This window comes from Lampris incognitus, chromosome 9, assembly GCF_029633865.1.
Source record: "Lampris incognitus isolate fLamInc1 chromosome 9, fLamInc1.hap2, whole genome shotgun sequence".
NCBI lineage: Eukaryota > Metazoa > Chordata > Actinopteri > Lampriformes > Lampridae > Lampris > Lampris incognitus.
Genome location: NC_079219.1, coordinates 29995985 through 30009779, shown reverse-complemented (window position 1 = coordinate 30009779; position 13795 = coordinate 29995985). Strand labels below are relative to the sequence as shown.

The following is a 13795-nucleotide window of genomic DNA, read 5'->3' as shown; positions in this document are numbered from 1 at the left end:
CAGGGAGAAAAGGAGAGGACCCAGAACCGAACCCTGTGGAACGCCTGTAGTCAGTCTGCGAGGCTCCGACACAGATCCCCTCCATGTCACCTGGTAGGAGTGACCCGTCAGGTAGGTTGCAAACATTGAGAGTGCAGAGCCTGTGACACCCAGCCACTCCAGGGTAGACAGGAGGAACTGGTGGTTCACTGCGTTGAACGCAGCTGACAGGTCCAGGAGTATCAGGACAGAGGAGAGAGAGTTTGCTCTCGCAGAGTGCAGCGATTCTGTCACTGCAAGGAGGGACGTCTCTGTCGAGTGACTCACCCCGAACCCAGACTGGTTGGGGTCCAGGAGGTTGTTCTGGTGGAGGTAAAAAGAAAGTTGGTTAAAGACAGCACGTTCGAAAGTTTTGGATAGAAAGGGTAGAAGGGAAACTGGTCTGTAGTTTTTGACATCAGAGGGGTTAAGTGATGGTTTCTTGAGAAAGGGGTGACTCTAGCAGTCTTGAAGGCAGATGGAAAGCATCCTGCTTGGAGGGAGGTGTTGATGAGGTGGGTTAGATAGGGAAGGAGTTCAGATGCTATAGACAGAAGAAGAGGGGAGGGGACCGGGTCAAGGGAGCATGTGGTGGGGCGACTGGATGTGATGAGGTTTAGAACCTCATCGGGGGAGAAAGGAGCGAGGTGGGATAGGGTGGGACATGGAGAGGTGAAGGAGGGTGCAGATGGTGGGATAGTGCAAGCAGCACTAACCGGGTGGTGAGAAAAGGAGGATCTGATGTCATTTATCTTCTTGTCAAAGAAGTTAGCGAAGACATCAGGGAGAAGGGAGGAAGTAGGAGGAGGAGGTGGGGGTTGAAGACGTCTAGAGAAGGTTTCAAAGAGTTTCTTAGGATTAGAGGCAGAGGATAGGATTTTAGAGCGATAGAAGGCAGCCTTAGCAGCAGAGAGGGAGGAGAGGAAAGTGGAAAGAAGAGACTGGAAGTTGAGAAGGTCCTCTGGGAGTTTGCCTTTTCTCCATTTGTGCTCTGCCACTCTCAGGCTCCTTCTGTCAGTACGTACTGAGTCAGTCAGCCAACGGGCAGGTGGAGGTGCACGTTCAGGCCTGGAGGTGAGGGGACAGAGATTGTCCAGAGAAGAGGAGAGGGTAGAGAGAAGAAGATCAGTAGCAGTGTCAGGAGGTAGGAGAGACATATTCAGGTGTAGGAAGGATTGAGGTAACAGAGGAAGAAAGATCAGTGGTGGAGAGAGAGTGGAGGTGTCTACGGGTGGAAACCATGTGGCTTGGGGATGGGACTGAGATCATGGAGAAGTCACATCCAAATGCACCGTAATACAATGAGTAAGGGCCCCATCAAATAACAACACTTAACACCCCCACTCGCTCTTAGCTCTTAGCGCAAACAGAACAACAAAAATAAGGCTTCTTCTTTACCTTGACAATGAGAACACACTCTTTGCACTTCTACGTGCCAAACATGTCCTGAGCAAACCTCTTTATCTTTAGCTTGGTGGCTGGCTTTGTCATTACCTCAACGATCGTTTGCTCAGTAGGACAGTATTCCAAGATTATCTTTCCATTATTTACAGTTTCCCTTACGAAGTACTACTTAATATCAATGTGCCTGAACCTCTGCCTGTTTACTGGGTTTCTGGCTAGGGCTATAGTACCTTGGTTGTCTTCGTACACCTTTGTTTGTGCATATTGGTATTTGTCTATACCTCTGAGTAGCTGTTCTAGGTAAATACATTCCTGTATGGCTGATGCTAAGGACACGTACTCTGCTTCGCAAGTAGATAGTGCTACTGGCGGTTGTTTTCTTGTCTTCCATGAGGTCAAAGAGCTTCCTTCACTTAGACTGACACAATAGCCTGATGTACTACATCTGTCTGTTACATCTGATGCCCAGTCAGCGTCACTGTACACTCTTAGACCTAGTCTCTCTGTCATTTCTCTTGAAGCATAACTCCTGTTCTGCTGTACCTTTGAGGTATCTGAGCACTTGTTTTACAGTGTTTCAGCGTTCTTCTGTTGGTTCAGCAAAGTGCTGAGATCGTTTACTGACCACGAAACTTATATCTGGTCGAGTGCATGTGGACAAGTAAATTAAACTTCCCACTGCCTCTCTGTACTTTCTTGGCTCTTTCTCATTTTTTCAGCCTTTTCTGAGTACTCAAGTTTTGGCTCACATGGAGTCTCTCTGGACCTGCAATCCTGCATTTCAAATCTCTCCAGTATTTTGCTCACATATCTCTTCTGAGACATTTTAACTTGACCTTCTGCTTGCTCAAAATCTATACCCAAGAAATGTTTCAACTTTCCCAGGTCTTTCATTTTGAACCTTTCGGTCGAACCTTTACACTTTTCAGTACACCGTTGTCACTAGCTGCTATGATCAGATCGTCAACCCATATTATGTAGTCGGTAACACTCTCGTTGTCCGCCATGCGTAGCTTGGTCAACGACGTGTATAAACTTATTATTCGCGGCTTGCTTTTTCCGGAATACTGTTCTTTCAGTATTCTCATAGTCTTCCTGCCATCATCAGCGGCTTCATGTCTTATCAGCTATAGGCTTTTATCATCTATCAGTCTTATTAGCTCAGCATAGCAATCAGCATTCTTCCTCCTATCTTCAGCTAACTGTTCTTCGCTAGCGCCAGTGTGCTCACGTTAAGTAGTCTCTTTTAGCTTCAGAGTATGTAAGCAGCCTAGGAATCTTGTTTCCCAAAGTTCATACTTATCTTCGGACCCGTCGAACAAAAGCTGCGGTGCCAAGACTCCTGTTGCTGTTTGCCATTTTGCTAAGGCGCTAATTTTACCGTGGCCAACTAGCGTGCTATACTTTTTCTTTGCTAAGCTAGCTTGTTAGCTTCATTGGCTAACGCACAATACGCCGCGTAAAACTTCTTCCAAGAACATAAACACAGATTAATAAACTCTGTGATATAAACGCTCACTTATCTCCAAGCTGGTCCACATAGCCTGTAGAAGTTCCGTGTAATACTTCGCGTTAAACTTCTTCCGACATGCTAGCTTGTGTCCAACTCTGCCTGGGCCCATAACCTTTTGAGCTGGGGTGCGCAATCTTCTCCTTGCGTACAGAGGATACGCAAAGCTTGACTGTTTTCTCTTTAGCGTTTAACGTTAGGCATATTTATTTAGGCAAATACAGGCGGTCCTAGCTCTCTACTACCGACTCTTACAATACTGTCACACACTGAGAGCGTGGCGACGTTACATCCGAATGGACCGTAATACAATGAGTAAGGGCGCCATCAAATAATAACACTTAACACCAATACCTTGATATCGATATTTTGACGATATTGTAGCGTTTACACAATTACATTTTTGATAAACACTCATCAGTAATGTGGATATGATGTCCAAACAGGTAGAGACAAGTAATATAACAACTAGAACAGTCTAATAAGCTCAGAAAATTGCATCTCTTTACTGTAATGCAGTCTTTAAAACCAGGAAAAGACAGCAATTATGTCACATTACGATATTGTAGCGGACTATATGGGCACAATTCACCATAATCAGTAGACGCTCTGACACAGGTCCTTTAAGAAAGGGTTTGTGGGGCGAGAGGGTTTTGTTTTCGTCTACCTAGACGACATCCTCGTCGCCAGCACCTCCAAAGCGGAACACCTGTCCCACCTCCGGACTCTTTTCGAGCGGCTCAGCCAGCACGGGCTGACCGTCAGTCCAGCCAAGTGCCAGTTTGGGCTGACAACCACTGACTTCCTTGAACACCGAGTCACCAAAGACAGGGAGCTACCCCTCCTGTCAAAGTTGGACGCCATCATGAACTTACCACGACTGCTCTCAATCAAATCCCTACAGGAGTTCCTCGACATGGTGAACTTTTACCACCGCTTTATCCCAGAGCTACTCAACTCATGTGACCCCTGTATGAGGCCCTGAAAGGCAAGGCCACCAAACACACTGTGGACTTGTCTACGAAGAGGGACAAGGCGTTTGTGGACACTTAAGACTGCTCTGGCTGACACAACAATGCTGGCACACCTATCAAAGGCTCCGATCGCCATTACTACAGACGCTTTGGACTACGCATTCAGGGCGGTGCACAAGCAGTGGGTGAACAGCTCTTGGCAGCCGCTCGCTTTCTTCAGCTGACAGTTACGCCCCAGCAAACGGAGATCGGGAGCTCCTCGCATTCTACCTCGCTGTTCGACACTTCCATTCCCTGCCGGAGGCCCGCCAGTTCACGGCATTTGTGGACTACAAACCATTGATGTTCGCCATGGCCAGGGTGGCTGAGCTGTGGTCCGCCTGCTAGCAATGACAGCTCTCCTACATCTTCGAGTTCACCATGGACATACAGTATGTTGCTGGCAAAACCAACCTTGTTGCCAACTGCCTCTCCCGAGCCATGCGGGGGCCGTCCACTTGGGTCTTGACTATGCCCGTATGGCAGTTGACCAGGCAGCTGACCCGGATGTGCAGGCTTTCAGGACGGCTGTCACAGGGCTGCAGTTAGAGGACATGGCTTTCGACGACGCTGGCACCACGCTCCTGTGCAATGTCTCCACGGGTCGTCCCCGACCCATCATTCCCACTGGCTGGAGGCGGAGTGCTTTCGACACTGCCCATGGCCTGTCCCACCCTGGCAAAAAGCCGTCTCAAAGACTAGTGGCAGCCAAGTTCGTCAGGCACGGGCTTAAAAAAGACATGAGAGACTGGGCTGACACCTGCATGGAATGTCAGCGCTCTAAAGTGCACTGCCACATCAGAGCCCCCCGGCACGGTTCCCAGTGCCCAAAAGGAGGTTCGACCATATAAACGTGGACTTAGTGGGCCCCCTGCCCCCCTCCCATGGCTTTACTTAACTCCTCACCATGGGGGATAGGACCACTCGATGGCCTGGGTCGCCCGGTTCGGCACCCCATCTGACCTCTCCTCGGACCGGGGCTCACAGTTTGCGTCTGAGCTCTGGAACGCAGTCGCAGAGAGCGTAGGGGTGAAGCTCCATTGCGTACCACCTGCAGGCCAATGGGTTGTGTGAGCGGTTTCATCGCTCTGTGAAGGCCGCTCTTCGGGCTAGCCTCAAGGATATTAGCTGGGTCGACAGGCTCCCATGGGTCATGCTGGGCCTCAGGACTGCCCCTAAGGAGGACCTCCAGTCCTCATCCACTGAACTGGTTTACGGACAGCCGCTGCGGGTCCCCAACACCACAGCTCCCTGGTCTGCAGCCCGTCAATGGACCACGCTCCTGGATAATGCCAGAGCTTCCACATCGGTCCCCACTTAGCAACAAAGTCTCCAACAGTCTCACATCCCTGCAAGTCTGCAGTTGGCAGAATACGTTTTCATCTGCCACAGTGCCCACTGTGGAGCCCTGCAGCCTCCCTACGATTCGCCGTTCCGCGTCCTGGAGACCAGGAACAAACACTTTGTCATGGAAATTGGCAACAAGCCAGAGTGAATTTCGGTGGATCACCTCAAACTGGCTAACCTGGACTTGGACCGACCTGTTGGACTTGCCCAATCCCCACGGCAGGGGCACCCTCCTTCCCTGCCTCCACCCCGCAACAAGGCCCCTAAGGTTCCTCCACACCCCCCGCCTTACCGCCACACTGTCGCAGTGTCCTTAAGGCCCCTACTGTAGGCACCCCGGCCTCCGCACCTGTTCGACAAAGCTGTTGCAGCCGGGCCATCTGCCCCCCTCCACGCTGACTTTTTTTTATTATGGTGATTTCTGGGGGGGACGTATGTAGCGGACTATATGGGCACAATTCGCCATAATCGGTTGATGCTCTGTGTTAGATAGACACGGGCCCTTTAAGAAAGGGTTTGCAGGTTGACAGGGTGGAGCAGCGCCATGTTGCTCACGTTGTGATTTTGTATGGAAGAATAAATGACACACGCGTTTGTGTGGTCAATGAGAAATTGTCTGTCTCTACTTTCCTGCAATTTCCACAATATCCAAAATCCCAGATGATATATCTTATATCAATATATCGATATAATATCAACATCTTGCCCAGCCCTACTCCTTCGATGGCTGAGGCCCGATGGTGATGGTGGCTGTATTAACCCCCGGTGATCAGGGGTTATCACTTACGTTGTCGTTGTAAAACCCAGTCACAAGTCAAGTTGATATTGATGCCCTGCTATAGGTTTTCGCATTGAAATCTGTATTTCAATAAATGCTATTAGTAGACCTATAGTACATGTAAGAAGGGCTGCGTTTCCATTGCACACATATGTCTTCACCAGTGTTTGACTTCCTTGTCAAATCATCGATCAAAGGTCAGTGGTGAAGAAAATAGGCACACCCACTATTCTGGGGAGTGCTGGCTGCTGGATGTGGTCAAATCATTGTGGCATAAATGCAATTTGTTCAGAGGAAACAAAACAATTTCAGAATAAATTAAAGTCACCAAAATGGGTCTTTGAGGTTGCTAATTCACATGTGAAGATCAGCTGAGAAAATCTGTGGAGTGAAGATGAAAGACACAAAACAAAAACAAAGATGTCTTTATGTTGCTGTTTCTTGTGCTTGGTAAGCTGAAGACAAATTTCCACCCTAGTGGACAATAAAGATCTATTCTATTCTAAAGAGTGGACATTCAAATTGCTGAGTGGCCAACACTTGAAACAGAAAACTGGGACTGTACCGAGCAACCCTTGGATCTGAATGTCCATAGCTAAATGAATGTGAAGCCTTGTGCTTGTGAAAATGACCCATTACTGCACAAATCTAGACTTAAAGAAAAAAAACAACAACCACCAAGAAAAAGATGTCTGACAAGCCACTAACCTTACCCCACCACCACCACCCATCTTCTTCCCACTTTTCCTCTTAAATACTGCTGTCATTTGTCAAGAGCCCATGCCGGATTTAAAGTGCCAATTAAAAGGTTGATGAAAGAGGATAGTGTTTGACATCCCTTATCAATGTGAAAAACATAACCCTTACAGGAGTAGGAGGGATCCACATCCCTGACAGCCTCCGCTTTACTATATTAAAAGAAATGACACTGTCTGAATGCCTCTCTCAAGAGCCACACCCACCGAACATTTCCTCAGCCCCCCCCCAAGTCACCCAACATTAGACCCATAGCTACTGCAGACCCCAACCCTGCCAAGGCACCTCCCTCTACCCCCCCCCTCCAGCCCCATCCCATCCTGCAGTGCTGCGCTCAGGAACATAAACAGCATCTTAATTCAAGTGGTGGCACGGGTCCAACTCAGTGTCTGGGGACCGGCCGGGAAGCCATTGAAGTGAAAGTAGTGACCGTGATACAACCTCTCCAGAGGGGAGGTCAGTTATTGTGCTGTACATGTTTGAACTAGGCAGACACCTTAAGTGAGTGTTTGGGGCAACACTGAGTGTTATCAAAACTTCCTTTTTGCAGAGCGACCTATGGAAATGTATACATGAGACAGGGAGGGGTTGAGGGTGGATAAGAGGGGCTGCATCTCTACACCACTGAACTGTATTGGTCTGCCTTTTTTTTCTTTTTTTTTCCTGATCTGTCCCCTTCCTGACCTGTGTGCAAGCTCTTCCAATACCTGCGAGTGTAAGTCCACTTGAACTTCCAGGCAAGCCATCAGTTTGGACAATCAAAAAATGTTGAGTATTTTTCAAAGACAGAATTATATAGGGATTTGTCTGGTCACCAAATGAGCGCTAAAAAAAAATGCTGGCAGCACTTAAGCTGACAAAATAAACAAGAATGAATACCATTACAAATTGAATGTTTTGGATATCACAATCAATTCTGCCACCGACAGTGCAATTTATTGCAATGATCAAGTTTTACTCTTCTCAAATTGGCTGGAGTCCAGGTGCGATGCACGGTATGCGGGTGCACGGGTGAGCATGGAGAACATATACATTTCTAGAGCACTTCTACACAAAAACAGTGAGTCTCAGTGAGCGAGTGAGTGAGAGAGAGAGAGAGAGAGAGAGAGAGAGAGAGAGAGAGAGAGAGAGAGAGAGAGAGAGAGAGAGAGAGAGCGATAAAGTGAGAGAGAGTCGAACAGAGCATCTCTGTCTTTCTTTGTTATAATCAGCGGATTAGATGGTGGTCACTCCTCTCTGGACGTGCTTGTTGCACATGTTGATTATTCATTAATTGGCAGCTTTCATTATCTGGGAGCAGTAGCGTAAAGTGGGGCTATAAGAGAGGGTCTGATGTCATGCCGGGGAGGGGGAGCTGAATAGCACAACTCTCTTGAGGGAAAAGCCTTTTGGAAATGTGGACAGTGCCTAATTGGATGAGGATTTCATTTGGCTGCTTGAGAGAGCTCGTCTTATGCAATGGGCAGGATGAATGGATGGGGCATGGGAGCTGCAGTGCCTGCTTGCGCACAAGTTGGCTGCCATGGTGGGCCCTGAACAGCTATTTTAGATGGATTCCTCTTTAGTCTCAGCATTACATGGTCTCTATCTCTTTGTGGCATACTGTTTATTTTCAGATGACGGAATTAATGTGGAAGCTGAATACTGGTGAAGTCACGCAGTCATACATACAGATTGTGTAGTCATTGTTAACTGGCCTTGTCGTGGAAAAAACAACCTTGATAAAGCCAATAAGATGAGCATTATGCCCTGATACGAAGTATGTGTGATGTGGTTTGTATTTCAGTGGCACCACCATCCACAAAAACACAATTCATGACCTCTGACTTGAACATTAGGCAGGTGATGTAGTACCATAAAAACATTTAGCTTATTATCAGTAGGAGGATTAAATTCTAAGTGGCCACTTGAAAGGAAAATGGATAAGGATTTATTTTACCCTCATACTCTTGGGAATGTTCACAAACTTACTCATCTGAAAAAAAAAGAAAAATCACATTAACAAGGACTTAGCGTAACTCCGTAGTCCTAGGCACCAAAGTACACTACTCTAAGTCCTAATCACATCTAATTCTGGGAATAACACTAGAAAACCAGGGTGCAGAAAAAAAAATGCAATTATGCACAAAAAAAGCGCACAGATGGAGGAGCAAAAGTGCCATTTTCAGGGTGTGAGACAGAATCAGAATGAGGTTTGGGACAGTGCTCAATATTTATACGCAGAAAAAAAAAAGTCCGAAAAGGCCAGTATTGTTCTGAAGTTGTGTTTTTTTTTTCTTAGAAAACTATTTCTGTGAAATAAAGCCCTTTTTGTTTTCATTGGTACGGTACATCTACCAGAGCCACCTAACCGTGCTTTGTTTTGATTTTACATCACAGATTCCAGCTGGTACCGTGAAACTCAAGAGCGAGCGAGCATGAGAGAGAGAGAGAGAGAGAGAGAGAGAGAGAGAGAGAGAGAGAGAGAGAGAGAGAGAGAGAGAGAGAGAGAGAGAGAGAGAGAGAGAGAGAGAGAGAGAGAGAGAGAGAGAGAGAGCAACGAAAGATAAGAGCAAGAGAGCATAAATGAGAGAAAGCGATAAGAACGGATGGCTTACTTATGCATATAGCCATGCATCCACACCACATTCCCTCCACTAACGGCGGTTGGTGGCTCCCGAGGTGTTCGGTTACCTGCATCATAAAGGCAACATTCTTGCCCCTCACAAGGCCTTGGGTTTCAGCCACATTTGGACTGAGTCCAGACATTGAGAAACTCAATCCACTGTACACTGTGGTGGTTAGACAAGCAAGAATTGCATCACCTTAGGTCACAAGGGGAAGGCGGTGTTTGTACATGTCTGTATTTACAGTATGGGGAAGGAGGGGTCAAAATAATACCACAACCTTCTCCCTCTGGCAGGCACTAAGCTTCTTAGAAACGACGTCTCCTGACCAAACAGCGATTACTCAGCGGTTGTATCTTGATGAGATACCAGGTACATAAAGCATTAATTGAGCTGTAATGTAACCTACAAGTGGTTAAATTAGCCACTAGAACTGCCAAGTTGTGGTTATTTTAATTACAAACTCTGCAGTGCGCTGTGCCGCGTGTTGCACACAGTTTTGTGGGCCAACAGTTTGAAGCCTGTACCAAATTAAGAAAATTCCCTACGATACATAAAAAACAGAAAAACAAGAACATCAGACAAGTCATGATATGAGAATCTGAAACATTATCATTGTTGAATTTACCCAAAATATGGACTACCATGCCCAGCCTTTAAGTAGATATGGAGATACGCAGAATAATCTAATTTTCACAGCACTATCATTCACAAAGCAACTAGGCAACAAACTTACCATTTTATTACAAAAACACCACATCAGATCAGATAGGGACGTTTAAAGTCAGTATTTCTCAGATGGCTACCATGAGCAAAAAGTCATTTAGCGCTGACGCAATGCAGGCTCAAGTGTGCCGTCAGTCAAACTTATTTTGTGACCATGGTGACTGCTTGACCAAGCAGATGGTCATGGCGCTCGCTCTGCTTTTAGAGCTGGCCAGAGTCAGACGACTGACATGAACTGTGCTGCTGTTCCCCAGCGGGCTTGGGTTAATGGTGTCATGACATCAGTGAGGGGGTATTAACAGTGTATAGGCCCAGCCTCACCACCGCTGAATGACTGTTGGCTGATGCAAGGCCCAATGGAATGCTGCCTAGGGCAGGACCACATGCTCTTATACCACCACTACCAGACAACTATGGCATGTTCACGCCTGGGTGAAAGCTGAAACTATATGCATACAATAAAAGACAAGAGAAAAGCAGCATTTCCCGTTTTTCAAGTGAAATTTAAATGCACGCTGCAAGGTAGTAACGCAGGTGCAAAATGTTGATGAAGTTTGACCATGCAACAACTCACCAGGAGCCAAAAACAATTACAACCTAGTTTATATGTCAACAACTTACTAACAACTGATGGAGCACAGAAAAGTACGTCTCTCGCCGTCATGTCTTTTATGATGGTGCACAAGTCTGTGCTAACTATAACTTAAATTAAGTATAGTCACGAGCAATATGTGCAGTCAGCAGCCTTTTGGCAGCCTGTAGTTTTGCAGGGTTCATGCCCCATCATGCCTGTGCTTACAGAGCATGGACTTGAAATAGCAAGACTGGAGCTGAGGGAGGTGGAAGAAACCACAGATAGAATGGTGTGAGGTCGCCACGTGAGCAGGGATGTGACCACAAAATTAAAAAAAAAAAGGCAGAAATCTTGAAAAAATACATTGAGTGTGTGAAAAATCACATCCTCAAAAAAGGACAACAAAACAAAACAAAACAAAGCAAAACTATGAGCACACTTTAGCATCAAAGTACGACTTGGAAAAATACACAGAGGTTGACATGTAGCAGGGCATGCATGCACAAGGTATGCAATCAATCAGATGAGGTATGTTGCCAAAGCTGTGCGGAAAGTCATTTGCTTGCCAGATTGTGTGTTTCACCTTATGACTCTGGAGTGGTTGCCTTGATAATTTTGTAGAGATGTGATACAGAATGCTTTATCTCCCATAGGCTTTCTCTGCCTGTGTGCATTGTTCAATATGTGTCCTGAAATAGCAGCTTATGTATTAATCAGCCCCAAACCACCCCCATCCTGTGCCTCCACTTTCAAACAGTCTCTCTAAGCCCTGATCGATGTTTAAAACACACTTCTTGAGAATTTCAATTGTGGACAATTATGCAACTTTTTGCTGAATCTACAAAATTCAGCCGATAACGAAACTGAGGTGGGAATAGTGGCCAAAGGATGGGGCATTTCAGCTGTCTATCAAAGTCTTGCATTGTTGATCCATTTGCAAAATAAGTTAGATAGTGATCATACAGCGTGCACAGATGCTGGACTTTACCGACAACATCGTAAAATGACATCAGCTCGCGAGGTATTGGAATATCGACATGACATGACCGAGCTACTTTACAGCAGGGCACATTGGCCTATTCAAACATCCATATAGTTTTTACACACAACCTTATGAGAGCAATGAAACGCAAGGGAGGTTGAGTGGTACAGGTAATGGACCAGCAATGACTGTATCTGCCCCACTCAATAGGCCACATGAGTGGTCATGGGAAAACGCCTCTCTCGCTCTCTCTCTGTGTTGCTCTCTCTCTCTCTCTCTGTGTTGCTCTCTCTCTGTCTCTCTCTCCCCACCTCTCTTTCTCTTTCTCTCTCTCTCTCCACCTCTCTCTCCCCACCCCCAAAAGCAAACGCTGCCAAAAGGATGAGGCGAGACCGGTGAAACTCCTTTAGTCCGGGGGGCAGGCGAAGCAACACGGGGACCCACCGCCCACCGCTCGTTTTCGGATAGAAATCACGAAAGACAGAGAAGCTGCGGACTGCAGTTACGCAATGGTAAACAAAGCCGCCACATTGCAGGCAGTAAGGTTCAAAATAACGTTGCTCTACAGACGCTGGAATAATAAAAAACGAAAGCCATATGATGTGGAGAAGGTACATGCAGAAACGCACGACATCTTGCAGCTTATCAGCACTGGGCTAACAAGTCTAACATGGAAGCTTTACAGTAACGGAGGACACAGAGGAGTCGGAATAAACGTGTCAGACGTAATAACCACCGGTATCACCCAACGCAGGAAAACTTTAGAAATTGAAACACCACCTCGACCCCCCCCCACACACACACACACACACTTCCCATTCCCCGCTGGCAAAAGCATGGCACCAGATCCTGCCGGACACGGTTACGCGCAATGCGCACACGTGTCCCCACGCCGCAAAAAGCGGTGCGCGTCATCACAACATTACAGTCAACTTTTATTACCGACGCCCGAGAAACAAGACTGCTTAGTCTGAATACGTGACTTCGTCTACATCCACTCTCGCCTATAACTGGGCGAGAGCCATCATCTCGCAGCGCATACTCACCTCAGAGCCTGGCCACTCTGACGGGACCTCAAATAAGGAAGAAGACAAGTCGGAAAAAAGTGCTGAATGAGAGACTAGGACCGGCGGCGCGGTGTGACCATTCTCTACTGGAGGGAGCCGAGAGACGGAGCGGCGGCGGAGACCGCAGGCAGCTCATCTCATACACCGAGGAGGATACACACACACGCACACGCACACACACACGCACACGCACACACACGCATACACACACGCATGCATACACGCGCGCGCGGGGCAAACAACTCCTCCCCTACCGACGTAACCACGCCCAAAGAGGCTCGCCTCATTTGTGCCCCCCGCTGCCACCCCTGCCCCCACCCCACCCCACCCCTCCCCTTCCATCCATCCTACCCCCCCCACACACACACACGCACACACACGCACGCACACCTCGGGTTTTCTCCTCTCGCCCCGGACAGAGCAAGTAAAGGAAGAGAGGAGGGGAGGAAATGAGGGCATCAGCTTAGCATCTCGTGTATTTTCCTCTCTTGGACGTTGACATTTAGGTGTTCAGAAACTGCCTTATTCTCCATTAGAATTAGTAAGCAGAGTATGTCCTGGCGATTTCATTGCTATTGTTATTAATATCTATGTTTCTCAGGGTCAGTAGCGTTTTTGTTGAAAACTCGCTGTGAAATACAGCATACTGTACTATAGGTCAGCCAGTGATCATGCACACAAAATAAAAGTCGAAGATTTACGCCAGAAACATTTGTTATTAACACTAGAAACACTATTTAACTCTACGCTGATGAGCCAAAACATTATGACCACCCGTCTAATATGCCGTTGGTCCTCCGTGTGCCATCAAAACAGCGCCGACCTGCTGAGGCATGGACTCTGCAAGACCCCCTGAAGGTGTCCTGTGGTATCTGGCATGAAAACATCAGCAGATCCTTCAAGTCCTGTAAATTGTGAGGTGGCGCCTCTGTTGATCGGATTTGTCGATCCAGCGCATCCTACAGATGACAGATGCTCAATCGGATTGAGATCTGGAGAGTTTGGAGGCCAGGG

General features: G+C 47.2%; 1 protein-coding gene across 5 annotated transcripts in view; it reads right to left on the bottom strand.

Annotated features, from left to right (window-relative positions):
- Nucleotides 1-13025, bottom strand: part of LOC130117513 (growth factor receptor-bound protein 10-like) — a 145248-nt gene extending 132223 nt beyond the window's left edge. For all 5 annotated transcript variants that reach the window (XM_056285607.1, XM_056285606.1, XM_056285602.1 and 2 more), the window contains exon 1: nucleotides 12761-13025. The gene's annotated coding sequence lies outside the window, so the exon portion shown is untranslated. The remainder of the gene's footprint in view (nucleotides 1-12760) is intronic.
- Between the last annotated feature and the right edge of the window lie 770 nt (nucleotides 13026-13795).